This window comes from Calypte anna, chromosome 6 (genome assembly GCF_003957555.1).
Source record: "Calypte anna isolate BGI_N300 chromosome 6, bCalAnn1_v1.p, whole genome shotgun sequence".
Lineage (NCBI taxonomy): Eukaryota > Metazoa > Chordata > Aves > Apodiformes > Trochilidae > Calypte > Calypte anna.
In genome coordinates, this window is record NC_044252.1 from 1,509,469 (window position 1) to 1,537,188 (window position 27,720).

Here is a 27,720-nt window from a genome sequence, read left to right on the forward strand (position 1 = left end):
GTTTTCTGTGTCATTTTACAGTGCTATCATTTTGATTTTTCTGCTTTGTAGCTCCATTTCATACACTTCAGCTGTGTCCCCAACATCCCATTGCAACCTTGGGCATGGCAAGGCCCACAATGCCACAGAACATTTGGTGTTAAAGGTACCTGGCTCAGAAAGCTGCTCTGACAGCACCGTGATAACACAGCGTGGAGGCAACCAGAGCATCCAGCAACTCTTAGAATCCTACTAACCACAGACTCCTGCAAAGAAATTCCACTTCTTGTGTGGATGTGGCACTAAGATGAAGCCTAAAAGAAGTACAATACGAAACAAACAGCCTGTGCTACAGTGTGTGGTTGCTGTTTTTTTCTTTTATTCCTTTCTTACCTTTTCCCTTTACATTGCAGAGATTACATCACCCCTTGAAACACAGCCATGAGCAGAAGTCTTGTACATGAATCTTTCTTCCCCTGGGTGCTCTGGGGATGCAGGAGCATGCACTCAAGTGAGCATTCCTGCCTCAGCCAGCCTGAGGACAAGGCTGTGCACCGAAGCCCTTAAGACCTTCTCACGGCTGCCGATTTCATCCACGGAACTGAAAGAGCATCTCAGCAGGACACTGCCAGCCTCCTTTTCAGCTCCCTCTCACTGACTGCCAGTCTCTGGCAAGTGAAATGTCAAGAACCAGGCAGGGGCGGTGTTTGGAGAAGGAGGGATAAGAGATTCTCACCATCCATCAACCTCAAAACCTATTCAGCCGACAGCTTGAATGGAACTGGCATTTCATTCTCCATGGTAACAAGAGATGGAAGGTGGCTGGAAAAAGAGAGAAAGAGGACAGACCCGGGAAAATAGGAGGCTGGAGAAGCAGGGAAAGTTATAAACTTTGCGACTTCTCTTTGCCATGCAATAAAAGTGGGAAAAGCTCTTTCCCCAAGAGAAGCTGTCCCACAGCCACCCTTTCTGTGAGCATTGTACTGATATGGAGGGGGAGCAAGTCCTTTGGATTCTGCACCAGTCCTCCCCAGGGGAAAGACAAAGAAATGCCTCTTGAACACCAGGAATCAAGGAGAGATTATTGCCCTACAGAAAACAGAGCTGCCTGAAAGGGAAAAGCTACTGCTGCAGCAGTCCCTGCTGCCCATGGGCTGAAGCCACCGATGGGGACACGCTCTGTGTCCAGCACTGCCCACAAACTGGAGCTGAGAATCAGCATCCCCCCTTTCCCTGGGTGGCAGCTCCTGTGGCAGTAAAAGTTTTGTTACATTTATTCAGCTGAATCTCTCAGACAGGCAGAGGAAGGGGGTACTGCTGCTTTTCCAAGGCACACCAAAATGAAGCCTGGAAGTGGTGAGACTTAAAATGCAGGGAGCACCTCGGCTCAGTTCTTAACATTTCAGGCCTGGTCATCTTCTGAACTTCTTTTTTTTTTTTTTTTTTTTTTTTTCTTCCCCTACTATTTTGCATTCATAACTTGAGCTGTCACAGCCAGAATGTGCACAACAGGGACATTACATTTGGATTCATGCACGTTTGTGTTCCAAGCTGGCCCCATGCAGCTACTGAAAGAGTCCCTGGCTAAAGCACTTATGCAAGATAACCAAACAAAAGACTGAAAAGCTCTGCAAATCCTGGCTGCTGCCGCTGCCATCTTATTTCTTTCTCAATTCTTTACACAGCTTCTGTCCTGAAGGACACATTTAAATCTCCCTCCCCCACCCAAACCCACCACCTCTCCATTATGAGTTTGTCCTCAGTTTCCTGTTGCATCTGGGACATGCTGTTGCAGGGTGTTTTCTTCACAGCCTTATCTAAACAGTCAGTTTTTTGTTAAAAGTGAGCTGCAGAGCTGTTTTGAGTTCTTCCAGTGGTCCTTGTGTATCAGCAAAGATGCTGAAAAATCATAGTTTTAAAAAAAAACACCCTGCCCATTTCTCTTCAGTGTTCTCATTTGAATTTTGTACATACATTCAGCTTTCAGTCTGCAATGTAAGTCTTCATTCAACATTCGTGACACTGCAACCCATAGGACATGTTAATACACATGAACCCTAGCCTCTATCCACCACCAGCCATTCCAAAGCCATGTGAATATATTTTTGCTTTTGAAAAATACTTTCCTGCTCTTTCTCCTTTGTCTTCTCACACTCTGAATCTTGGAAAAAACCAAAAGGGAGCCTTAGAGAGAAGAATCCTACAGCTGCTTTTCTTCTGTAGCCACTTTCTATTGCTCTCCAACTCATCTTCCCAAGTCAGCCTTTTCTTTAGGTGAAGGCATATTTACCTTTGGAAATATACTTGAGATGAAGGGGTGAAAAGGGGGTCTCCTTCTTTCCCAAAGAATTTAACAAGAGAAATGGGGCTGCTCCAGTCTCCTTCTTCCCCAGCCAAAGCCAACTAATCTGGGAGTGACACACATCAGTTGGAAGATGTTGGCCTCCTCTGGGTCTAACTAAGCAAATGAACGCTCTCAAATTCATCCACACAGATTAATTCAGTTCTTTCCACTTACTAATTCAGAATTCCGAAGAGATATTTCCATCACTTTCAAAATACATTCCACCCACATCTATTAAGATGAAGATATTTAACAATAAAAGGTTTTTACGTTCCTTTCATAGAACAATCTCAGAGTACTTTGTTATTGTGCTTTGTTACAGAAGCACAGGAAGAAAAGAAGGTATTTTTGCCACTTGTCACAAAGCAGGATCATCTTCTCTGCTCTTGCTGTTCACTGAGTTTCACCTTGATCCTCTCCAAGGCTGGAAAGCATTGTTGTTTATCAGTACCTCTGAGAAGGGATTTTCTTTTTCCTGAAGATGATTCTAACGTACTTCAAAGACTTGCCATCTAATAACATCACCCACTTGTCTCCCTGTGACCCAAAAAACTAGACCCACAGAAATGAAGAGCTTTCCCAAATCCATTCTAGCAGCATGCTTTAGGGAAGAAGACACTGACAATGTCCCCAAGAATCAGAAATGTGCCCAAAAGCCCTCCAACCCCACTGTCCCACTGTGTGTTTTCCTGCAGCCACCAGAGGGGATGTGGATGTGCCCCACCAACAAGATATGCATTTTGGAAAGGAATCTACAATGAATTGGATAGAGCTGGCATCTCAAAAGGCACCCTAGGGAGAGGTACTGAAGTGAGAAGCATGCCCACAGGAATCAAGGTCTTACCCAGCTTCCCAAATGAAGAATGAACAGCACTGTACAGCCAACATTCAAAAGCCTGCCCACCATGTGTGCCTGTCAGCCAGTAACAAAAGCTGGGACACAGCAAGAGCTCCAGGCTGGCTGAGAACGAAGCTGACTTTGGTTCTGATCAAGTTTGGTGGTCTCCATGCAGCTCTGGCATTAAAAAAAGCTACCAGCTCAACTGGCAGCAGCTTTACAAGAGGAAGGAAATGTTGGTGAACCTGAACCAGAGGTGAACCTCACCAGTGTGACAGCAATGGCACCTCACAGCATCCCATAGGGCATCTGCTTGGGGAAAAAAGGAGTTTCTGCTGCCAGAGCTGTGAACCCAGAACTAAATTCACTTTTTTTCAAGTAGATGCCTGCTTGGAAAACCTTGTCATGCCTACCAAGAAAATTAACATGAGAAGTGACTGCACTGTAAGAGTGTTATGATTTAGCAGCAGAACACTTCACTGCTATTCCCTGAAGTACCACATTAAAACAGGGAAATCAGCAAGCCTCTTCTACATTAACAAAGGAAATAAATACATTAAAACTTAGCGAATATGCCAAGTTTTCACTTGAGTATCCATCCACCAACCAGCACGACTGCCAAGATTGAGGCAGAATTTAAAGTGTCTAAGAGAAGATGCTTGAGGGATGTTTTAACACAACAGAGAGAGAGCAGCCCCAGCCTGACATGTGGAAACAGTGGAGAGCAAATCCTGTTCCTGCTCACAGCCTTGGGGCAAACTCAGTCAGCTACTCCATACCCACAGGCACTGACAAAGACTGATACGATGCCCTAAACTCACACAACAGCCAAAACCCCCAGTTAAAATCCAGAGCAGTGCAGGGGACTGGCAGGACAACAGCCACGCTTGACATCCACACGAGTCACTGTTCACTGAGATGCTTCTCTGGTCCTCAAAGCCCTCGTATTTCATATAAATCAGGAGCCTTCACCCCAGAATAATGACACCACAGAAGGGGAAAGAGGGCATTTATCAAGTTGACAGGGCAAAAGACTCAACTCCATCAACAACATCCCCACTGAATACCATGGGGGAAAAAAGGCAGCTCTCTCCAGCTCTCTACACTTCTGAAGCTCTACATGAGATTTTTTTTTTTTTTTTTTAATAAATTTTTACTTCTGGGTTTAAACAGCTCATTAACTTATCATCACTGTCTGAGAAATAAACACCTATTTTGATTTCATGTCCAGAAATCACTTGCCATCACAGAACTAATTTATCCATTTGTTAGTGAACAGCTTTGCAGCTCCTGTCAATGTCAAAAGTTCATCCTACTGTGGGAAAGACAGAGTTAGCTTTTGGCTTGACATTCCCAGTTTCATCCCAGGTACATAAAATAAGAGTTTCTAATAAACATGGCAAGAGAACTACAAATTTACACTTAGGAGAATCACAGGAAAAACCCTCATATTTTTACCTGGCTGAAATGCAGAAGTGAGAAAGAACAAGCAAAAAATACAGATACTCAATTATAAAGATTCAGAGGACAAAAACATAAAACCACTACACATGAATCTTTCAAAGCACACATTAAAATGGTTTCCGGGGATAAAAAAAAGAGTAAAAAAAACTAGAAAGCATGCAAAAAAAAATAAATATCCAGATTTCACAATAAATTCTGGAGCCCCAAAGCATTTTGATTTTAATTGACAGCCATGGCTGAAATATCTCTGAGCTACTGTCAGTATCAGTCATTACAAGGTAGGAATGATGTGGCCAGAGAACACAGACTGAGCTGACCTAATGACACAACCCATCAGTAAAAAAAGCCACGGCAGAAACCAGTAGAATCCACTGCAGACACACCACCCAAAAGGGGAGAGATGGGCTCAATGCAGAGAATTTTATCATAAAAACCTGTTATCCAAACTCTGGCAATAGCACTAAACATTAATTATACATACGGAGGTGAAAAGCTACCAAACCAGCGAGGGAAGAGCTTTTATAAGAGAATTTTGTATCTGCAGGAAAAGTTTCCACCGTTTCACATCCACATTTTCATGTGAATAAATACACGTTCCTCTAAACTGAGAAGTTTACAAGGGCACAATTAGCTGTGTTCATTGCATATAAAGCAGGCAGCTGCCTCTGTTGCAACCAGAAGCAAAAGACCTGTAGGAAATGCTTTCTTCTTAGCAGATGTTTTTCTGTGATTTAAGGGGAAGTTCTACTTCAAGAAATGAATTTAATGTTATTCAAATCGACACAGTCGATGGCTCTAATAGGTAAATTTACATGTGAATAGTCGGGTGGGGTTTTTTTAGTTCCCAATTTCCTCTTGGATTTTACCTATTTCCTATGAGATTTAACAGCTACAAAGATTCTGCAAGCCAAATACCAAGCAGCAGGGGGGTCAGTGGCAATGAATCAGCAATAATTGCTGTCATTACCAGTGCAACCCCCCAAATCACCACCCCTTCATTCTAAGGGGGATCAGAAAAAGCTGCAAATAAATGAGTTTTACAGATGAAGAAACCAGATCCCAGTTTCACGTGACAGAGGCATGTCTAAAAGTCTGTTTCTGTCTACATTTCAGAATGCAACTGAAATACAAGTGGTGTCCAACATATGTTTGGGACCCAGGACACTACTTAAAGGTCCATCAATGTAAATAATGCAAAACTTGTGGATTTAGGGATTTGGGGTTTTTTTTGGGGGTGGGGGTGATTGGAGAGAACACATCCTAACCAATCTTCTTACTTTCCCACTAAGTCAGCATCTCAGCAGCTTAACTATCTATAAATGAACCTGTCTCTCAAGAAGAAACTGTTTTCATTTAATTCTGTATCATCCTGCAAATAAGAGGACAGTATTTAGAACAGATGGCACAACTTACATCAGCCTTGCTGCTACAACTCACTGCTCCCACGATTTCTAAACCACTCTCCAGTTTTACACACAATGATCCCAGCTGGTACAAGACAGAGAAACTTCCCTTTCTGTAGAGTGAAGGGAAATCCAGAATCAAAACACTTTTCAGCGTGCCAGCTGACCAAAACTTTGCAGAAAAATATAAAGAAGGACCATGAAGGACATATTTTCATGCACCTCCACTCCCAAGATACCAAAATAATGGAAAAACCAGCTGGGGTACCAATGCATATATGACCAAAGAGGCCTCGGGCACTGACAAGTAACTTCTGCAACTTTCAAGGCAACACAAGTTCCCAGCTGCCAGCTCCTCACCCCCAGTGTAATAAGCTAGAACACAAATTCAGTTTACAGTACGCTGCCATATTTTGGCTGGAAGGCATGAGAGATGTGAATTTAACAATGTGTTAAATTGGAGTGGAGCACCTGTGTCTTACCACCAGCCTGCTTGATTTCCCCAGGGCTGGAGCTGTGCAGGGGATGGGCAGCACAGCCTGACTTCACCTTTCCTCAGCACAACTACCTGGGACAAGGTCCCAACCCTAGGTCCCAGGCACTGGGGAGGGAAAACACACTTTGAAAGCTATCAAATGCTTCCGAGAAAACAGTCAGGTCCCCAAAAAGAAACATTTGGCCTGATTTATAAGCATTCTCTCCTCCCACATGCCTGTGCTGATAGAAGGAATGCTGATAGAATTCGGGCAAGTGGTTCAAGGCAGAAGCATCAGCACCTACTTCAAAAGGATAGGGAGGCTTCTCTCTCCTACAAAATGCTCTAAAACAGCCCTCTCTCTGTTGCAGCATGGACTCTCATCAAGCCCCTGCCTTCTCTCAAGGTACCTTAGTGACAGGCACACCCAGTGTGATGGGTACAGAACGGGGATCAAGCCTTGCTTCCCAGAAAATAAAACCACACAGTTAATTTTTGCTAGAGAGGAAAAAAAAAAACCCAACAGGCTGAAGCTCTCACTAATGGCTTTGTGAGTGTTTGATTTCTAATGCTGGAAGCTTCCTACATTTAGGTTACTAATTTGGAACAGAGAAATTATGAAACAAAGGTATGTTAACACATTGCCTCACGGGCATGTTAACTTCCACCTCTTCTGTGAAGATAATTTGTACACTGCATTTTTCTGCATTTTGATATCCCATCACCTTTTGGAGCAGCAAGAAAGGAGACGGATTGCTGAAAACATCTCCTGTTCTCTAGGCTGTTCACTGTTTCCCCACAGAAACAAATGCCAAAACACCAAACCAATCCTTCTATCCTGCTGCCTTTTCTCTCTGACCTCCAAGTAAGGTACAGCTAAATATTCAGTCCCCACTTGGAAAAATCTACTGCATTCCCACCCCCTCAAGCCATTCCTCTGGAAAACAGTTTATCTTGAAACTACAACGTTTTCACCTTCCTTTTGCAGGTTTCTGCCATTGCTGTCACTATGGAAACAATCAGAACATCAAATTATGGCAGTAAGCACGATTCATAAAATAGGAAAGTGCCAAAGGTAAAGAGTATATGTTAAAAACAATCAAGACAAAATGAGCTTGTTAGCACAGCAACGTTGCCTTTAAAGGATTTTCAATATTTTCATATGAATTCCTACAACCCTGCAATGAGCTCTGGCCAAGGAGAGAGCTGTTAGTGCAGCATCATGCACAAAGTCACACAGCCAAAGGCTGCAACTATCCTCCAGGACAAAGCACTGCAATAACCCTTTTCTCATCCATTTAATAACAGAAATCAGACAGTAAGGTCCCTTTTTCCCCCAAATATTACACTGACATCAGAAACATAAGCACATTTGTTTCTTTGAGGTTCAGAGATAAATGAAGGGATGCCTTGCCACCTGCATCACCTCAATGGCACATTCAGTCATCTCCCCTTCTGCTCATCATTTTCATTAACATCTGCACCAGAATCAAGGTCAGAGCCAATTTTTCTTCATCCCCAACCAAGCAGAGCTTTACAGCAATTCTTAGAGAAACAGCAGCTACAGAGCTTGCCTGGACAGCTACTTGGCTGTGTTGTGGCTTCAGCCATGCAAAAGCAGAATGCTTCTTATTGCTGTAATAAGGGGCCCATCCAAGCCCTGCCTGTGCACAAGAAGCAGTTTTTCCCCTTCCCAGAGCTTGCCACACACTCCACTTGGACACGTTGACTCAATTACAGCACAGGGGAGCCTCCAGGGAACAAACAGCTTTTGGAGACAACTCCCTCTCACCACACACACATTCTCTCTCTCTGCTTTCCAGAAGCTCCTTTCAAGGGATGCTTTGCCTTTCATCATTCCATTTTTTTGTCCCCTCACTACATCACTGTGATTCACCCACACCCTTCATGTTGCTGCTGCTCCTCACCTCCACTTCCTTAGAAAGCAACCCACTGGTCCACCCCAAATTCAGCTACTGAAGTTACAATGCAGGCAGCAAAAGCCAGAGGGACCTCTTATGATGAGATTGAACACTTCATTTTCTTGTCATGGTGGATGTATCATCAGTAAAAACTGATTTTACCAGACACTGAAATGAACCCTTTGTATCCACAGAGAAAAGGAAGCCACAAGGGTCATCATAAGCATTGTCCCTGGTAGCCCTGAGACTGATTACTTTCAAGCTTGGACATAAATTTCATTGATCCTCTTAGCAGGAAGGATCTTAGAAAAAACAGAACACTGAACTTCTCCAGTGTATGGGAAGAAGACCTGGGAAACTGGGGACAAGGTCAATTTTGCCAGCTATCACAGCAGAAATACTCCTTGCAGGAAAGAAGTCCCTGATGCATCAAGTAGTCAGAAAGAGTGCTCTCTTAGGCTGACAAGAAGCACAGACTCAGCTAATAACCTCACACAATGATTTGTATGTTTAAGAATATTTCAAATCTGTCAAGTTGACCAACAGGCATTAAAGGTTGAAGAAACACAGCATCTCTGGATCTTTACAAGAGACTGACATCAGAGAACCTGAGAAGCTTCCTGGGCAGCTGTCAATGTGGCACATCAGTCTCAGTGTGGAAAAGAAGGAGTTTCATCCCCTGTGATTCCACTGAAAAAGACAGAAAATTTTTATGGTTCTAGCTGGAAAAACACACCTGGAATCTGAAACACAGATGCCCTTAATCTTCTCAGGCTGCTCTTGCTTAATATATGCAAAAATCAAAATTGTGCTTATATGATCAGTGAACTAAATACCATCTTCTTACTCTGGATTTTTAAAGTTTTGTTTATATATTAATGACAACATGAAAAAGACAACATTGGGTAGCAGACACTTGCTATTTTCTTTGCCTTTCATGTATTTTCAAAGAGCACTTGAACTGGAGGATACTTTTCATGCAGATAGCCAGGTTCACAGGTGCAAATGACAGCAAGAAGGGAGGGAACAAGCCACTGCATGCACTGTAACTGAGACACAGATGTGGGCTAGCCAGTATTCTGAGCACTAACAAAGCAAAGAAGCTTCAGAAGTCTGATTTATTTTGGGAAATGCCAGTGATTCTCAGTCACTTCAGTTGTCTTCAAAGAAATTAAATCCAAAGCATCCTGCTGGTTTTGAGCTGTTCAGGAGCCAGCACTCAATGCTGCTGATGTCCAAACACAGCTCTGTCAGAGTCCAGCAAGCTCTCCAGAGGAGTCAGACACTTCCAGAACAGTCAAAACCAACACATAACCCCAGGTCCCCACATTCTCTCTGGCACCCCCCTGCTATTTCAGATATCCCTTCACATTAACATAAGGAGCAAAGACAACCTGTTTGGTTAAAATGAACAAGTAGCAAAAAAAAGACAGAATGAAATGTAAATTACTGCTCAGTAAACACATTCATTCTATCAGTTCATTGCAGTGATGATGTTTGTGGCCCTTTACTTTGGCATAAACAAAGCAGTTACCCTGCTGAGAGAGCAGAACCTCAAAATCCAAATGATGTTTGCCATCCATGTAGAGAAAGAATGACAATCATGGGACATCTGTTTATCACTTTTTAAAAACACATTTCTGGGAACTGGAGCTGTTCAGCAAGAGGCTTGGTGTGACAATTCAGACAGAACAAAATGAAACACCTGAAAGCACAAGTGCAGGGAGGCCTGAGAAAGGACAGCACTTCTCAGCAATTTTTCAGGCCCAACACACGTTCAAAGCTTCTGTGTTGTGGGATCTCTCCAACTATGCCTAGTTCATGGGAAATTCCATCTCTGCCAGACAATCTAAGGGAAACTGAACTGCAAATTCCATTAACTTGAACTCTGAGACAGCAGCTCGGCTACTGTGAGTCACTGCCAGCTGGGAACAATCCTGCCAGCCTGGGAGAGACACCAAATTCAAGGCAATATCCACCCCGTGTGCTCACATCCACAGAAGCCAACCAGGAGGATGCTACTGCTGACTGGAGAGGGAGATGTCAGGCTGGAAAATGAAGGGCAGCACACAGTAGGGTAATGTCAGGACTCCAAAGATCCCTCTACAGATTCCATGTTTATCAGAGGAGGTTTTCAAGCCTTCCCCCACCACCACAAATGGGAGCACAAAGAAACGGGTAACACAGAACACCAGGGATGAGCCACTGGCTCCTTTCAGTACATAAAATGACATTGCTAAGTCCAACAATATTCCAAAGGAAGAAATATTTTGTATTTCTGCTGTCTGATTAACCAGATGTGACTTGTGTATGAATACACCACTCCTGTTAGAGGCATGAAGTTACTGCATGTCTGCAGCTCAGCCAGTTACACAGAGATGACAGAAGACATACAGGAACTCCCCTTTAAAGGGTGAGAAATGACAAGAGGAAAGAAGAAACTTGATTCAGATCCCTTATAAAAGTATTACATTTTGCAAGAAATTTAAGGGAGTTTGTTTGAGGGATCTGGTTTGGTTTTTGCTTGTGGTTTGGTTTGCTTTTCTGCTTTTTAAGGAATCCACGCCTGCTAGAAGACAACCACAAAAACACAAGTAGCCTCAGCAACTGCCCTAGAACTTTTCTACACAGAATTATGTTTGCTTCTAGGACCTTGCCTACAACAGCAAGTTTTAGAGAAAAAAAAACAAACCAAAATGCTACTTCCAACTCAGCTGTACCACTGAGTCTCACGTGATTTAGCTGCCAGTGGTAAAAAGACTGAAGATTCTTAGCCTCAGGAGTACTATGGTAATTGCTGAACTAAACCTTATTGGAAATTATTCTCCTTTACAACCCCCCAGGTACAGAGAATCATTCTTTATGATTATTTAATAAAATTACAGCCTCATAACTGTAACTTCTTCCAGGCCAGATCCTCACATCTGTCACCTCTCACTATTAAGCCTTCTCCTTGCTTGCTCACAAACCTTTCTGTGCATTGGATTCCTCACTCCTCACTCCTTCCTGCCAGAAGAAATATGACAACCACAACTGGAAACTATTCATTCACTTCATAGTGAAGTGCCAGATGTCAGTCAGGGACACACTTCTGACACACACAACTAGTTGTTGAGCTGTAGGCAGCAGACTGCTTATTCTAGTGCACTTCTGGCAAGAGATTTTAAGTGTCCTTAGTGAAAAAGGTTTTTTTCTCATAGATGTCATAGAGATGAGAATCCCAGAACAAGATCTTGATCTACCAGAGGTATTTCTCTATGCACAAAAACATGAAAAGAATCTTGTTTTGCCTTCCATGATTTAAATATATATATTTAGTAGACATCTTTGAAGAAACCAAAGTTATTTTTTTAATAACTCAAAACCTAAACAAGCAAAAAACCTAAACTACTATTTATAAAAAGAAAATCTACAAGTGTAGCATGTTTTGGACACTAAGCTCCATGATATGTTCCTATAAAGGTAGAAACATGACTGTGATACAATAGTGGCACATTAATATGGAATTCTGACATGAACAGACAAACTCTGAGACAGGTTGAAGAGGTTCCAGATCAGACCTATCACAAGGAGTATTGTGAAAATACTCTGAGTATTACAGGAGAGGGCCTCTTCCAAACCCTCCTTTCAACAATTACCCATAGCTCTCCTAAGATGTCTTTAACAGCTTCTTACAAGGCAATACTTGAAGCATGATTTTTAGGTAATTTAAATACTTTATTAAACAGATACACAGTAATCCCACTTCTCCTAATATGATACAGCAATTATTAAAACATTTACTAGAGCAAACAGGAACTGACAAAAGGTAAATCTATCTATCTCAATATGTCCAAGTTTTAGCAAGTATAAAAAGTCCAGCTTTCTAATGGAATATTTATTTTTTGCTTTTAAACTTAAACATTCAAAGATATTTCCCTTCATAAAGTCAACATATTTAGATACTTTCTTGTACATAAAAATCTTTTTTAGGCTACTAGTGCAAAGTTTCTAGAATGTTTTACCCATTACTCCATTTGATTCTGAAAATATTAAGCTAATGAGTTAACCCAGAGTGGTTTTATATATATATATATATATATATATACACACACACACACATATATAGAGATAACACCAGTATTTTTAAACTCAGAACATGAATAAAAAAATGTCTGCAGAAGAAATAACCACACAGCATCTGACAAGTTCTACAGAAGGTCCTGAAGACCCATCTTCAAACCTTATGCATGACATCCCCATTTCTGCTGGCTAATGGACAGACCAGTACAGACTTTACAGTACCACAGACTGCCTTTCATCTGCCCTTCCTTAAAGCACTAAAGCTCTCCTACAAATTTTTGTTTGCATACAGACAAAATACAAACATTATTGCTCAACCATAAAGCACTGGATGGTCTTAAAAGTTCCCTTCTGTGCTAATCCTCTGTTGTTTGACTCTATTCTTTGCCAAGTGGAAGGACTTGTAAAATGACACCACCACCACCCCAAAAAAGGCAGCTCTGCATGCCTGGCACACTCAGCATTTCACGGACTGAAGGGAAAGGTTTTGAGAAATCCCTGCTTAAGCACTCACAGCAGGGCAGCATCATTAAACTTATCCCCCATCTCATAAGTAGCATTCTCAATCTGATAAAAGCCTATTTGCTTTTTTCTCTCAGATAATGCTCAGGCACCTCAGCTACTTTCAGAAGACAGATGATGTGACAGACATTAGATTTGATGAAGAATTCACACAGCTGTGAAGGAGATGGGTTGTCATGCACTCCTCTCAGCCATCCTTTCCCAGGCTGGTCACTGGGCAGGAATTTTGGTTTTATTACTTTTTATTTTCAGGGTGTCAGAGATTTCTCTAGCTCTGAATTCAGACCTGTCCAAGGAATGAACCATGCCCCCCTTTCAGTCAACCTGCAGTGCTGCAGAATGCTATGCAATTTACACCAAACCAGAATTGAGCAGTGCATTGGATGGCTGATGCTCAGGATTTTATAAGCTGGTAGATGAGATTTTCTCCATTGCAATGCTAGATAGGGTTTAAGGTGACAGGTTTGGCAAGTCTATATTTATCAGTTCCTCTGAAAGTAAATCTACATCAAAGAGGATGGAAGTTAAGTACTCACCTTTTCAGCAGCACCTTTGTTCAGAAGCCAGGAAGAGTAAAGCCAACAAGCACACCCTCCAGCTGGGGGGAGGAAAAAAAAAAAGAGTAGAATGAGTCTGGATTAGAGACACACAGCAAAGAGAGATCAAAGAGTACTTCATTTGGTACAAGTATGAAGATCACTGCAGAAGGCCAAGCACACAGTCACTTTGTTCTAAACACCATTCAGCAAGGCAGTGCACACTACTGTGTATCCTTAAAAACACAGCAAGTGAGAGTGAAGACAATATTTCTTAATCACTGAAACTCATCCACAATATAACAGGAAAGGCACAAAGGGGAAGAATATGCTAAGAAACTCCTTGCTTGTTTTAAGAGCTGACATTCCACCATTCAGAGATGCAACTTCCATGAGTGTAAGTATCACAGCTCTGAGAACTTGGCTTTAAATCTCTCACAAAGCCCTTTCTTCATGATGAAAAAGTTGAAACACAGCCTGAGATGCAGCCCTGAATACAGGAGCTCTGACAGCAGCTCTGCAAAGTACAGAGTGCATGCAGAGAACACGTGAAGCAGCAGCATAAATCCACTTTCCCTTGGTGCTGCTTGAAAGGTTGAGGATTTTTTTCCTTTGCAAAGGAAAGCCCCAAAACGGGTACACTTCCCAAATTCTTCAAATAATCTGCTCAAATAAATCCCAGGGCTGCCTTCCAGGCAAGAGGAGCCAGCCAGCAAATGCCAAGCAGAGCCACGTCCTTCCTCTCCAAAGCCAGTGACTCCTCCAGGCTCCTCCTGGCACCTGACACCCACCCAAAGAGGAAGCCACCAAGAGTAGCAGTCACCCTGACCACCTTTCACTGTTCACACAAGCCAAAAAGAGAAGCTTAGGGCTGCTCTCCATCCTCTCTCAGATGCAGTCCACCTGATTTTCTGGCTGCAGTTTCAGATGAGCTTTGGTTCATGAAGGAAAAAACTCTCCACTGCCTCCCTCTACGCTAAAACGGTTTTGCTCCTGTTCTTACCATGCCCTCAATCACAGGCTGACCACCCATAACACAAAGAGAGCTCACAGTCTGGGAGCTCCCTCACCATTGTTCACCTCTGTGCAAACAGGAACAGAACAGTGCAACAAGACTTCTCCATCCAGCACTCCTTTGCTCCCATTTACTGGCAGGTTCAACATTTAGGCAGAAGGTAGGAAGAAAATATTCTTGCAAGTCATTCCCAAAGCTTACTTACCTTTCTTCTCCCCTCATATCTTTTTACAATGTTTGCCCAACTGTTCCTTTTTCAAACAGTTCTCTGAAGAAAGACAGAGTCTGAGATCAGTCAGCAATAATGTAGACTTGAATTGACAGGAAGCATTAGGGAGGCAAAATTAAGGAGTGAAGAGAGGCTGCCAACTTGCCTTAACACCTCAACAGCAAACATAAATTAAATGGGTAAAAAGTGACTTACTAAATTATTCTATCTATTTTCATCAGAAAGCTGAGTCTTTGATGTTAGATTATTTCCTGAATCTTTCTACAAGTCTTACATATTATATATTTGTTCATATATATTTGTTCTTCCAGCCCTTCCTTTGGGCAGCCTATTTCATACTTTAATATATTTCATAATCTCATTCCCTTGTTTCTAGTTATGCCCCTTCTCACCTCACTAAATTAATTAGTTTCTAGCTTTGAAGTATGTGCCTCTCAAATATTTGTAGACTCTTATCACCTCTCTCAGCTACCCGTGTAGTTATCAGAGCCCAGGTAGGCATGTTTGCCTGTTGGTCCCTTGCTCTCTTCTCCTCTTCTGTCAATTTTCCCCTCAGTTCTCTGCAGTTGGTTTACATCTGTCTAGAAACAAAGATGTTTGGGCTTGCACACTTGGAAAGTTCATTTCAAGAAGAAACTTCTCTTCCATTTGTACAACCCAACCCCCTATTCATTTGGGTTTTGCTGCCATGACACATCTGCAAACTGACTTTTCTGCTGCACAGTGACCCACCTCAAAGGCTTCTGGTGCTAGGAAGAACACCAGTGCTTTCCAGTTTCACTCTTCCCCTGACTCACATACAAACACATTTCAGGTTAAAGTCATTTTTTGCCTGCATTCTCTTCAGGGCCTTCCCACAAATGGGAAATACTGAAATTCAGGGTCTCTCTTTATTTCTAGTATTTCTGTTTCTTCTGTGGTAGTGTTTTCATCCACACCTGATTCACCTTCAACATCCAGCATCTCAGTTTAAAAAAAAAAAAAACACAACCAAACAATAGTCTGTTATAAAGGTGTTAAAAACATACATTTCTCAGTCAGACACAATGACAAACATTGGCCAAACATCTTGTTGCTTGGCACTATTTCTGTGATTTTCTGTTGAGAATTTCCTACTCTCAGGCTAAATTACCTCGTGCAAAGAAGGAAAGGACCAAAGCTGACACCTTCAGCTTACCAGGTAAGATCCACACGTTCAGGGCACTGTACAACTGCATAAATACTTGCAGTGGTACCATGCAGCAGCTGCACAGGGACAGAAGGATGGGACTGTGCAAGAACATAGGGCAAGGAAAAATGTTCAGAGGGTGCTGGTCCTGCACCCCCCCTTTGTAAAGTACCACGTTGGAGTAGTTAAGTAAACCTGAAACTCTGCAAACTGAGAAATCTGCATAACCCCAAAGACTTCCCAAGTACAGAGGGAAGGAGAATCCTTGTGGGCATGTGAACACTGAAAACTTCTGCATAGCTGAGGGGACAAGATGAATTGAACACAAGGTGGATGTGTTAAGGAGCTGAATTCTTTCAGGGATTAGGAAAAGCCCCAGTGGAGTAAAGGAATACAAGAACACATTGTTTCTTGGAACTTTCTCAAAAGATTTGGTCAAGTCCTTCACAAAGGGCTACTCAAGTCACTGTTCAGGCAAGGAGAACAAAGTACTGTCACAAGTGGGAAACTGGCAGGAAGAAACAAGAATCACTGATGAGTTCTGAGCGTGGAAGAAGGGCATTTGTGGAGCTCTCAAAGATTAGCATCTACTCCCTTGCAGGTTGTTAGTAGATAGTTACAAAAGAAAGCAAAACCTGCAATAAAATCGCAACTTTCAGTGAATTTGGCTGAATACAAAGAACAATGTAGATTAGTTTAGGAAAACCTAGCAGGGAGAGCTGCTGGGCAGGTTGGGGGCCAAAGCAACAAGGAAAATGTGAAGAAATAAAGAAACCAAGAGAGGGAGGTTTTTAATAATGGGCTATTAATTACCTGTAGTTACTCGGTTAGAATTTATGTTGTATGTCAGTGAAAACAATAGGGTAAAAAAATAAACAAGACATTTAGAAAAAAATTATATTGACATTGAATATATTAACATGCACTACCTTAAAAAGTATCTTCACCTTTGATGTGTTTAAGTTTACCTTGATTGAAACTGTATTTAGCAGAAAGCAAAATCCTCAAGAAAATACAATTAACATTACACCAGGGCAAAAAATATGCTTAAAACCAAAGGGAAACTACACAGAAACTATTTCAGCACCCTTGAAATCACAGCCAACAGGCTCAGGAGGAAATTCTCTCAAGTGGGATCAGATCCCAACACATTTGCCTGCTATCTCTGCTAACATCTTCCAGGGCAGAGCACCCAGAAGGTCCCTAAGCAGCCTGCTCAATGCTTCTGCTGTTGGAAGTTTTTCTTGAAGTCTCCTCCAATTCTGCAGTTTCAGCTCTTTACTTCTGGTCCTACCCTGCCTAAACACGGAGGGGAAACTGTTCTTCTTCTCTTTGCAGTACACTTGAAAATATTTAAATTCTTCTCCAGCCTCAACAATCCTGATTGTTTCTTTTTTGCTGTTGTAAGGCACATTTTTATACCCACAATTTGCAGCGTTGACTCATGTACAAGGCATGGTGCACCTACAACAGATCTTCTTTTCCACAAGCCTACTACCTAGCCAGGCTGTGCTGCTCAGCATTGGTGCAGCTGAGAAGTCTTGCCTGAATGAGATGTTCACCTTAAACAACAACAAAACTCAAAGGAAAATTAAAAGTCAGCTTATTTCAAGCGGAAGGGAGGAAATTAAAAGAAAAGCTGTGCTTACCCAGGCAGTGAGAGCAGTATTTTAGTAAAAGCTAGCAATAAATATGAAAATAGAAACATCTTTAGTTTCTACAAACACGAAAGAAATAGGCATTCATACCTTCCCCCTCTGACAGCTCTGCTCTCCTGAGACCCTGCTTGGAGTGCTGTGTCCTGTTCTGGAGCCCCCAACACCCAAAAGACACAGAGCTGTTGGGGTGACCCCAGGAGGCCATGGAGGTGCTCAGAGGACGGGGCAGCTCTGCTTGAGACAAGATTGTTCATCCTGGAAAAGGCTCCAGAGAGACCTCAGAGCACCTTCCAGTGCTGTAGCCCTGATAGGGCTACAGAAAAGTTGGGGCTGGACTTTTTATAAAGTGATAGGGCAAGGAGGAGTGGCTTTAGACTGGAAGAGGGCAGATTTAGGTAAGACATTTAGAAGAAAATCTCCACCACGAAGTTGGTGAGACTCTGGCCAGAGTGCTCCAGTCCTGGAAGTGTCTCAGGCCAGGTTGGATGGGGCTTGGAGCAACCTGGGCTGGTGGGAGGTGTCCCTGTCCGTGCAGAGGGGTTGGAACCACACGATCTTGAAGGTCCCTTTCAACTCAGCACTCTGCAGTTTTGCTTCACATTTAATGACACAAAGCAAGCCAAAAAGGAGACTGGGTTTTATAACAAAATTAACTATGGTATCAAAGGAAGAAAGTCAGCAACAAGAAGATAGACATTTTTCTTTTGTGTCTGTCACAGTTTCAGGACGAGGAACGAAAGGAGGGCTTCCAGACCCTGAGAGGGGTGGAACACAGAGGGGTCTATTCTCTCCCCTTTCCTGCCCATACTCTATCAAGGCCAGGCAGACCAGCATCCCCTCTATATGCTGCCTAAACATTTGTATACATTTGTATTTTTATTCTTTATCCCGTATGTTATTGCCTTTCCCCTGTTAGAGTATCTCTGTTTCCAATTTTTTGTTTAATTCTCCAACTTTAAGCCTCTCGTCCTTATTCTCCTTTTATCATCCCTTTGGAAGGGTGGTGGTGGGGTCATAGAAAATCACTCTGCCCTCTGGTTTTTGGTCTGCCCAAACTGCTGAGCTGTGACTATGTCTTTGTGCCACGTGAGTTCTGAAATCTTTGACAGAGTATTTACAGCAAGACCTAAAATCCTCACCTAGAGTTAAAAATGGGAAGCTGTATTTTGTGACCAAATAGCTGAGAAAGCACCATTATAGTTTGTTTCAGCTATATTCTTATTGCTGTTTCTGTTAACAGCACCTGCACCTAACACTCATGCACAGAAATACTGGTGGCTACACAACATGGAACAGTTCCCCAAAAAAACCCAAAAAAACCTTTCATTCTTCACTGTCTTGAATTTAGGAAGCCAGTATCACCCTTCCCATTCCTTCTTCTCTGGCAGTTCATACCACAGACCTACACAAGAAGGGTTTAAGTGAACAATTTGTCAACAAGCTAAGAACTCAGTCACTGCAGTCCAGCTCACTAAAATTTGCTTTAGTTACTTCACCCTTAAAACTAAAGCATCACAGAGTGTTCCTAGTACAGCTGGAAAGAGAAAAACTGCACCTGAAGCTAAAGTACATCATTTCTATATGTGCACAGAGTTTAACAAACAGAGGATTAACTAAAGAAATGCTACTCAGCCTGCCACAGGCATTCTCATCCACACTTGAGAAAAACATGCAAAAAAGAGTGGCATCAGAAGTGAGGGGATTTTTCATACAGAAAATGGGAAACACTGCAGGAAACGATGGAAAAGAGAGAACAGCTGAACCAGAAACTAGGTTAGAAAGGGACATCTCCCCGGAGCCCTAACAAATCCATTACAAGACCCTGGGGAGATGTTAAAAAACAAGGAGCTTTTGTAGTGATGTTTAACACCCCTTTATGCCACACAGCTCATATATTTACCAAGAAGAGCGACGCAGCACACTGAAACTAAAAATACAGTTTTATGTTGTCTTTTTACACTGAAAGAAGGCAAGAAGAGAAAGACAGCATTTGATCAAAGACACACAGAAGGTAGCAGATTACAGACGGGTACAAATGATGCAAGGAAAAACTGATAGGGGTTTATTTCAAAGGACAGGGAAGGAACCACAGAGAGAGCTGGCAGAAAATAGCAGGAAGGTTGTTCTTGCAGTAGATTGGAAAGCATGACAGCCAAGCACAGCCTGAAGCAGCAAGAATAGCCAAGTACCACCCTGCGTGGTGGGCACACGGGGAAAACATGTAACTGGGCACTTTTATAACTTATTTTGTTCACTTTACATTAATGACAGCTTACTAATCACTTGATGTTTGTAGCCAGGCAACAGGAGCAACTCTGCATGTAAGAGATCAGGAAGCTATTTATCTATCTTCAAGCTGGGGTAGATGACAATGTTTTATGGAGGCAGTGAGGAATCCCAGACTCTGCTTTCTCCCCACCAACTGGTTAAAAGAAAAACAACAACTAACCAACCCCTCTCACTCCAAGCTACTCCCACCAGGCAAATTCTGAGGTGGTAAGTGCCAGTTCCACCTCTGTCATGGGATACAATTACTTCCAGTCAGTGGACAGAAAAATATCAGTAAAGGTTGGCAGGAAATGGGTAACTGAGACAATTCATAAACTCCTCAACTTTCCAGCACGTTTGCAGAGTCCTGAGAAAAGGGAGTGGAGGATAGGCTGGGTGAACTCTACTGCCATGGATCTGATCTGCTCTCCAACCTTCTTGCCCTGGGGTGAGCAACTATGGTTCTTGCCCTCAGCCCCTATCTCTCTCCCACAGCTTTCACCCTAGGAACATCAGAATGATTTACAGAAGAAACCAAGAGTCCTCCCAGTACAGATAAGGTAACGTATGCAAACAGCTAAATGGGATTTTCTGGCTCATGCTAGAATGAGCAGCACACCAACCTTAGCTAACTGCAGGATCCATACCCTCTATCCAAAAGAAATGCCTGTATGTTATTAATATCACAAGATAAAGCTCAGCTGTATAAATAAAACCTCTCCTTTCAGCTAAGTCTTCATCATCTCTCTGGCATCCACCACCTTCTCCTCTTCACAACAAATCTCTCAAGAGGGCTTTCAGTGAAGGTTTTCCATAGCAAGCCCATTCGTCAAGTACATGGGACAGGATGCAAGTCTGATTTTATTATCTCCTCTTGGCAAGTTAACAATGAACAATTAGGTTGGAATTGAGAAAAAAAAATAATCAGGCAGTGAAGTTCTGAAGAAAATGCTCAAGTCAGCATGGTTTAAAATGGAAACGTATTGTCTGCAAGTCAAGGGGACCTGCATGCTCTTTCAAGAGAGTCACAGACATGCTGGATGACCCCAAGCACATCACTTGATCTTTCCCACATTAAAAAATTAAAAAAATATAAATCTCCTTACATGACCTTCCTGGGTACCTCACTTTGAGAATTAAAAACTAAATACACTGTAAATCCTCCTATTATTATTACTGCTGTTACTATGGGGGCTGGAACTGTCGTCAGCAAACAGGCAGGATATAATTCAATTTTCTTCCAATATTTATTATGTGACAACACAGCCATCTGTTTAACACTCACTATATTTAGTTTCTGGGAAAGAAAATACCAGCTTCTGCCTCTCACTTCCAGATAGCCTTTCCAGCCACACATGCATTAATACACGGGGCACAATCCTTGCAACAGCAGCACCCAAGAAATGGCAGGAAACCAGACAAAATTTCAGATTGGATGAGCAATTCCAATCACAAATTTATTCTTCAATATGCCAAATCCAGAATCCCTAGTTTTAACAGTGTCAGATAAATCCTAATTTCAGCATTGAGGACAAAGGACAAGATAGGAAGGAAAATGGTGGGATGAGAGGAGATAGATAGCAATAAAGCACTGTGCACACTGAGCAGGTGCTAAGAGGACAGATCTGAGAATATGACATTTCTATACAGAAAAAGTAACTTTTCAGTGGTATTAATTTCTCTCCAGTACATTAGAAAACCAGCCATCACTCTTACAGAACAGCTGCTACCCAAAAGTGCCTTTGGTATCTAGCTCTTCTGTTTAGATACTTTTCTGAAGTAAAAGGCTTCTCTTCTATCAGCCTGTATGCAAAAACCTTTCTCTAATATGTCTCATGTCACATCAGGGAGGTAGCAAAAAAATCTCACCTAACACATCCCGAGTCAATTTGCAAATAGAAAATAGATTTTAAAAACCCCAAACCAAAGAGAAGGCACCAGCTAATATGCATTCATCTTTTATGTATCTTCAGCTCCAGGCAGCAGCATCCCTCACCACACTGCTCCTTGTCCACCAGTGCAATCCCAACATGCAGCACTCAGTCCTAACTGGGAGTATGCCCTAATTATGCCCTAATTTCCAAAGCTATTTAAAAGCTGATACCACATCAGACCAGCCAGGCCTTCCTCAGAGGCCAGGACCTGACACCACAATAAGAAAGGGGCATGGAGCTCAGGACAAAGAAACTGCATAAAGCCAAATGAAGAGGAGAAAAAAGATACTCAGGATTTTGGTGCTTGGGATTGCTTTAAACAGTTTCTTTTCAGATCTTCTCCTGCTGACAAGTCTTTCTCTGTTTCCACACAATCAAAAGATAACATGGCATAACAGCAATACAATGGTACAGTTTATAATTAATTAACCATTGGATGGGTCACAAACAGCAGCTCCCTAATAGGGTGTCAGTATTTAGTCCAACTACACACATTTGTTTTTTCTTTTTGCTTGTGAACTGCAGGTCACAAATATGTGAAGCAAATTAATTCTTTTTTTAAAAAATAGGAGGGACAGAAGCAATAATAATCTAAATATGACTTCTTTTTTTGCACAGAAGTCAAAGAGAAACATAATGACTTAGGGGAGGCAAAGACTGTTTTGAAAATACATCTGCTTGTGACCACCAACTCAATGCCTCTCACTCTGATCATCATTTATCCTACTACCTGTGGGAACTGCTGCTCTTCCCTTGCTCTAAGTTTCACAGCTTGAAGAACACCTGTGCCACTGCTTGTTACAGATAGAAACAGGATACAAAAAGATCTGGCTTGCTAAGGGAGAAGAAAATACCCCAGCTGGATGAGATGACTGAAAAAGGAAAGGACTGACTCATGAGCTTTGTATGAAGCTGCTTCACAGGACCTCCCGCCCTCAGCCTCCCCACTGCCTTTTTCTCTGGAAGCCCTCAGATTTATGGGTGTTCCTCCCTATGGGCTAGCAAAGCTCCACTGTTGTTTAGGCCAGCATTTTATTGTCACAGAAGACCAAAGCACAAAATACAGGGAGTAATTCAAGGTATGGCTTTTTTTGCAGCTCCTTATTCCCCAAAGATTGTGGAAAAATCTCCTAGTGAATGCAGTAAGAGTTCAGCTCCCAAGTTCTAGTACTACAAATTGCAGATGCAGCTCTCTAACACTAATCAGAAGAACTAATACATAAACACTGCTTGCTTAACCCACAGTTGGGTTCCAAAAGTTCAATTAATACCAGCAGATCCAAAAATACCCTCCATCTACAGCATGCTTGCTTCCTTCCTTACAGGAATTACAATAAAGCATGTATAGACAGTAGAATGAAAAGAATGAGATTGGGAAAACTCTTTTTTCCCCCTTGTATTTTCATGGTCCATGTTAACCTCAGAAATTGTTTTAAGGGGGATGCATTCAGGTTGTATAAGCAAAGTTAATTCTGACATGTTCTATCTTACGAGTGCCTTCAGAACCTTCAGTATATCTGAATGCGTGTGCACATCCACACGAGTGCCTTCATGGGTGTCTGTCTCCTATTTCCATGTTAAATCTTAAATTATTAATTCCACTACAAAAGAGGAAGGTGTACATCCAAGGTGTACAAGGTGGTACAAATCTTTGCATCTCCTTCTTGCTACCTGTACCCTAGGTATTTCATCTTTTCTTCTCCAAAGCCCATCTCTCTCACCTGCTAAGAGTCTAACCTTCTGATGTTCCCTGTGCCATACTTCCCTGCTCATCTCTCAGCTCCCTGTCTAACGTTTCCCCTTGGCAACAGAAGCTGATGGACACAGCACCCTCCACATGATACATTTTCCATTTCATTAGCACCCAAAACCTCCAAGCACCTCAGCATGCCAACCACTTCTATGAAGCCCATTTGTTTCCTGGAATCAGGCATCTTTTTCCAGCAGCTGTAGCCTTCATCTCCCTTAAGGTAGAACTTCTTCCATCTCCTCTGAGGATCAGTCTGTAGGTGGATCAGCCTGTAGGATGCCTGCTCCAGCACACCACTCCTGTTCACTCATTTCCCTACCTGCACTGGTGGAAAAGACACTCAGTATACAGATTCTCTATGTTGCTTCATGAAGTTACCAATTCTCATCATTCTTAACCACATATTTTAAAAAAAAATAAAAATGGCAAGACTGCTTTTCCCCTGAGGTGTGGAGATAAAGATTAAAAGTACAGTAGAAATCCTGCAAACACTGTAAGTACTAGACCAGAAAAAGCCTCTCTTCTTCCACCATCTTTTGATTTATGTGGCCAAGTGCTGAAGCTGACTCAGCTCTTTTCACAAACACTTTAAATACTTGTATCTCTTGCTGAAAAGTAAGCTCCAAGTTTTCCAAGGCAAAAGTAATGAGTATTACACACTTTGAAAACACACACTGTGGTTTGGTAAATATTTATCCTTGGTTACTCGCTGGAAGGAAGGAAAAAAAATGAAGTAGAAAAACCTCCCAAAGAGAATAAAATTTTCTTCTTTTCCCATTTGCATGCCTGTGTTGGGAGGGTTTTTTCATAAAGCCAGTGGCCAGCCAGCACATGCTATTTAATTGCAATGGGCAGCACGACGTGGAGCAGAAAGAACAGCTCAGAAGGCTGGGAAACAACAGAATCCCTTAGGATTGGAAATCTTCACAGGACCTCAGATGTATGGACATCACACATCTCTCTATGCAATGAGTGTTCCTGAGATAAAAAGCTGCTCTTTACAAGAAAGTTAAGTCCCATTGTGCAAAGCACAGTTCATGCAAAGTGATAGGACGAGCAGCTCTTCTAAGCAGAAATAAACTGTTTTAGAAAATGTAGCTTTTTATTGGAACTGACTTTTGGGTCTCCTGACAACTAACATCTTTCTCCAAAGCAAGATAGCAGCATGTCTGGTATCTGTAAACTACTTCAGGCCTCATAGTAACAGGAGAAAAACACTGCACTTGCTGTTTAAACAGCACAAGGAGGAAAAGCTCTCACAGAAATGCCACGTCAGACACCACGACTGGGTGGCAACTGCTTTGTAACCTCCACCATGGGGCCTGCCAGCCCCACCACCATTTCTCAGAAAAAGAGCAGCTGAAAAAAAATCCCCCAGTATTGGTTAAAGTTAACATTCCAGTTTGAAAATTTTAGAACCATCTGAAATTTTCAGACTGCTGGGCTTTGGGAGGGGGAAACAACAACAATAACAACAAAGTAATGCTGGCTTTCAAAACTGGTTTCTGAGCTCCTGGAAAATCCTTACTGGTAATGTAGTAAAAGCCAACATCCCAGCAAGAATGAGGGTCCTTCACTTGTCCTGGTTTGGGCCAGCATAGAGTGAATTTTCTGTCCTGTAATTCTGCCTACTGCTAAGTCTTTTGTAGCTGTGCTTGCTGAAATCAACAGCAAGTTCCTCAATCAGTGTCTGCTTCTAGGGCTTGATGTTTATAGTTAGGGCAAGAGAATGGGTGTGCAGAACCAAGGGCACTGCTGGGTTCTGAGGAACATCTTGGGCTCTGGAATGAGAAAGGGAGTAAAGGGGTCACACCTGTAACCTTCCTTTAGGAAGGAGCACACAAGACAGGTGACCAGAACTGACTGAACAGAGTATTCCATCCCATCCACATCATACTTGGTATAAATTTGAGGGACATCATGAGGGTTCATCCTTCTTCTCCTGTTCCTGTTTGTTTCAGCATCCTGGGAGGATTCTGTCCATTCCTCTGCCTGTGCTCCTGATCCCTGCCAGCCTGAATCTGTGTGTTCATGCCTCCAACTCCCCGTTGCTGCTGACCCCAGGATTCCAGCCTGGACTTTCCCAGGGCTGCCCTGCAGCCTCAGTGGTGACGTGAGAGTTATTGGGGAGAGAAAGGGGAGGAATGTGGTATAATTTTTCCAAATATTTGTATAGAGTTAACAATTTTTCCTTTTTATCATTACTGTTTCATTAAAGGTGTGTAGTTTTATTTCCAATTCTCTCTCCCTTATTCTCCCTCCTTTATTTACCAGGGAGGGGGATCAATAGATAGCATCTGTCACCCGGTTAATTGCCAGCCCAGCACTGAACCATGACACCACTACAGGCTCTCTCAACCTCACCACACACATTCCTCCTTTCTCACAAACCATCTCAGTGCAAGTGGTCAGGAGGAACAGGGCTTACCTACAGTTGTTAAGAGGTTGACACATTTCACTAGGGTGAAGCAGGTGAACACAGCAGAAATAACCTTAGGGCTGCCTGGCTCTGGGAAGGGCCAGGGGGGCTCTGATGCATCTATTTATTGCTGTAATCAGCCAAATGCCTACAGGTTCCTGCTATTTCCAATCCTCTAAAGCCTCTGCAAACAGATCATCCGATGCTTAAAGATTTTTAACTAAAAAGGATGAAGGTTGCAAAGCCTCAGGCAGACAGAACCATGAAACAGGAGATAGGAGAGCACTTTGCACTCTCCTTTGCTGCCCACACACTGCTCTGCACACCGTGCAAGGAATAGCAGCAATTGGACCTTTGTGTGGAGAAAGAGCTGTTCCTGAGGAGGGAAGAGAAAGGGGATTCTTAGCTACCTGCTCCCAGATGCACTCCACACCAAAGGTTTTCAGCCACAGCAATGATCAGCTATCTGAGTTACATGAAATAGGCAGAGAACTTTTAAACCACTTGCTCTGGTTATAAGGCTTCCTTAATTAAAATGCCTCAAGCTGAATACTTAAATATTGCAGCCTTCAAAAAACACCCCAGCAGTCATTTATAACTTCTGCAGCTGGTACAAGTACAGCTGTGCTACCAACACAATGGTGATGCTGACCTTGTGTGGGAAGTCTGCCAAGCCAAAAGAACACCCTGTGTGACTTGCTCCCCACAAGGCACCATGACATGACCAGTCCTGATTCCTAGAATTTGCCTTTTCCAAACCAAATGAAAATTAACAAACATTTATAGAGTTTTTTTATGACATGGCTTTATTGCTGCTGAAGATGCTCTGGGGTGGCAGAGACAGGACAAAGAGGCTTTGGCAGCAGTATTACCAACTCAAAGCCAGATTCAGATCAGTCAAGTGTCAGGTCTGCTTTTGTCATGCATTGCCTGCAGATCTCTGCCTCTGCAGCCTCAGGGAGGCCAACCTCACAGGCTGCAGAAAGCCTCACATGTCACTGCAGCACCCCATCTGTTCTTGTAACTTCACAGGAAACAAAACTTTTCTTTCCTCTTCTTTCAAGACAGGTGGGATCACACAAGACATCAAGATTTTCCTTAAAATATTACCTAAGAAAAATTCATTGCAGGAAATCTAAGTTTGGAGATCTAAGTGTTAAATTAAATCCTAGTGCTTGTGCATACATCATTCCTGTTCCATTTGAGAGGTCCCTCCTCTTATTTTGGCCATGGTGAAAGCCCTGATACCACTTCTTCAGCCCATGAACAAGCTCTGTACACTTTCTCCAGATGATGTCTAATGACATGGGGAAAAACAGAATCTTGCATCTGTCATTTACAGCTGTGAGAAGAGGTGTTTGTCTTTATTATTTAAGCTTGCTTAAATAGATTTCTAAAGCTAGTGCATACAGTTTTAGTGCAGACGCTCTCAATTTCCACTTCTTTCTCTCTTGCTGATCTTCACCTTTGCACAGGATGCATTTCAGGAAGATATAATTGCAGGAAGGGGAAGAAGGGGCCTGAGCACTCACAGCAATTTCAGTTCCCAAAGATAAGTCCAGAATAGTATCACGGGTCAGCCTCTCAGTAGCAGGGTTCTAGGAAAAGATGCTGAGGAAAACACTGAAACTTTTTTTATTATTATTATGGTTTTTTGCAAAACTAAGTAGGGCAAAATCCCCAAAGAGCTATTCTATAGAAACGTAACCAGTTTTCCGACATAAAGCATCCTGT

The 27,720-nt window shown here is 42.4% G+C and overlaps 1 protein-coding gene across 1 annotated transcript in view; it reads right to left on the reverse strand.

Moving 5' to 3' along the window:
* NDST2 (N-deacetylase and N-sulfotransferase 2) overlaps window positions 1–27,720 on the reverse strand; it is a 111,827-nt gene that overhangs the window by 75,307 nt on the left and 8,800 nt on the right. Inside the window, exon 2 of the mRNA XM_030453049.1 lies at window positions 13,546–13,607. The gene's annotated coding sequence lies outside the window, so the exon portion shown is untranslated. The remainder of the gene's footprint in view (window positions 1–13,545; window positions 13,608–27,720) is intronic.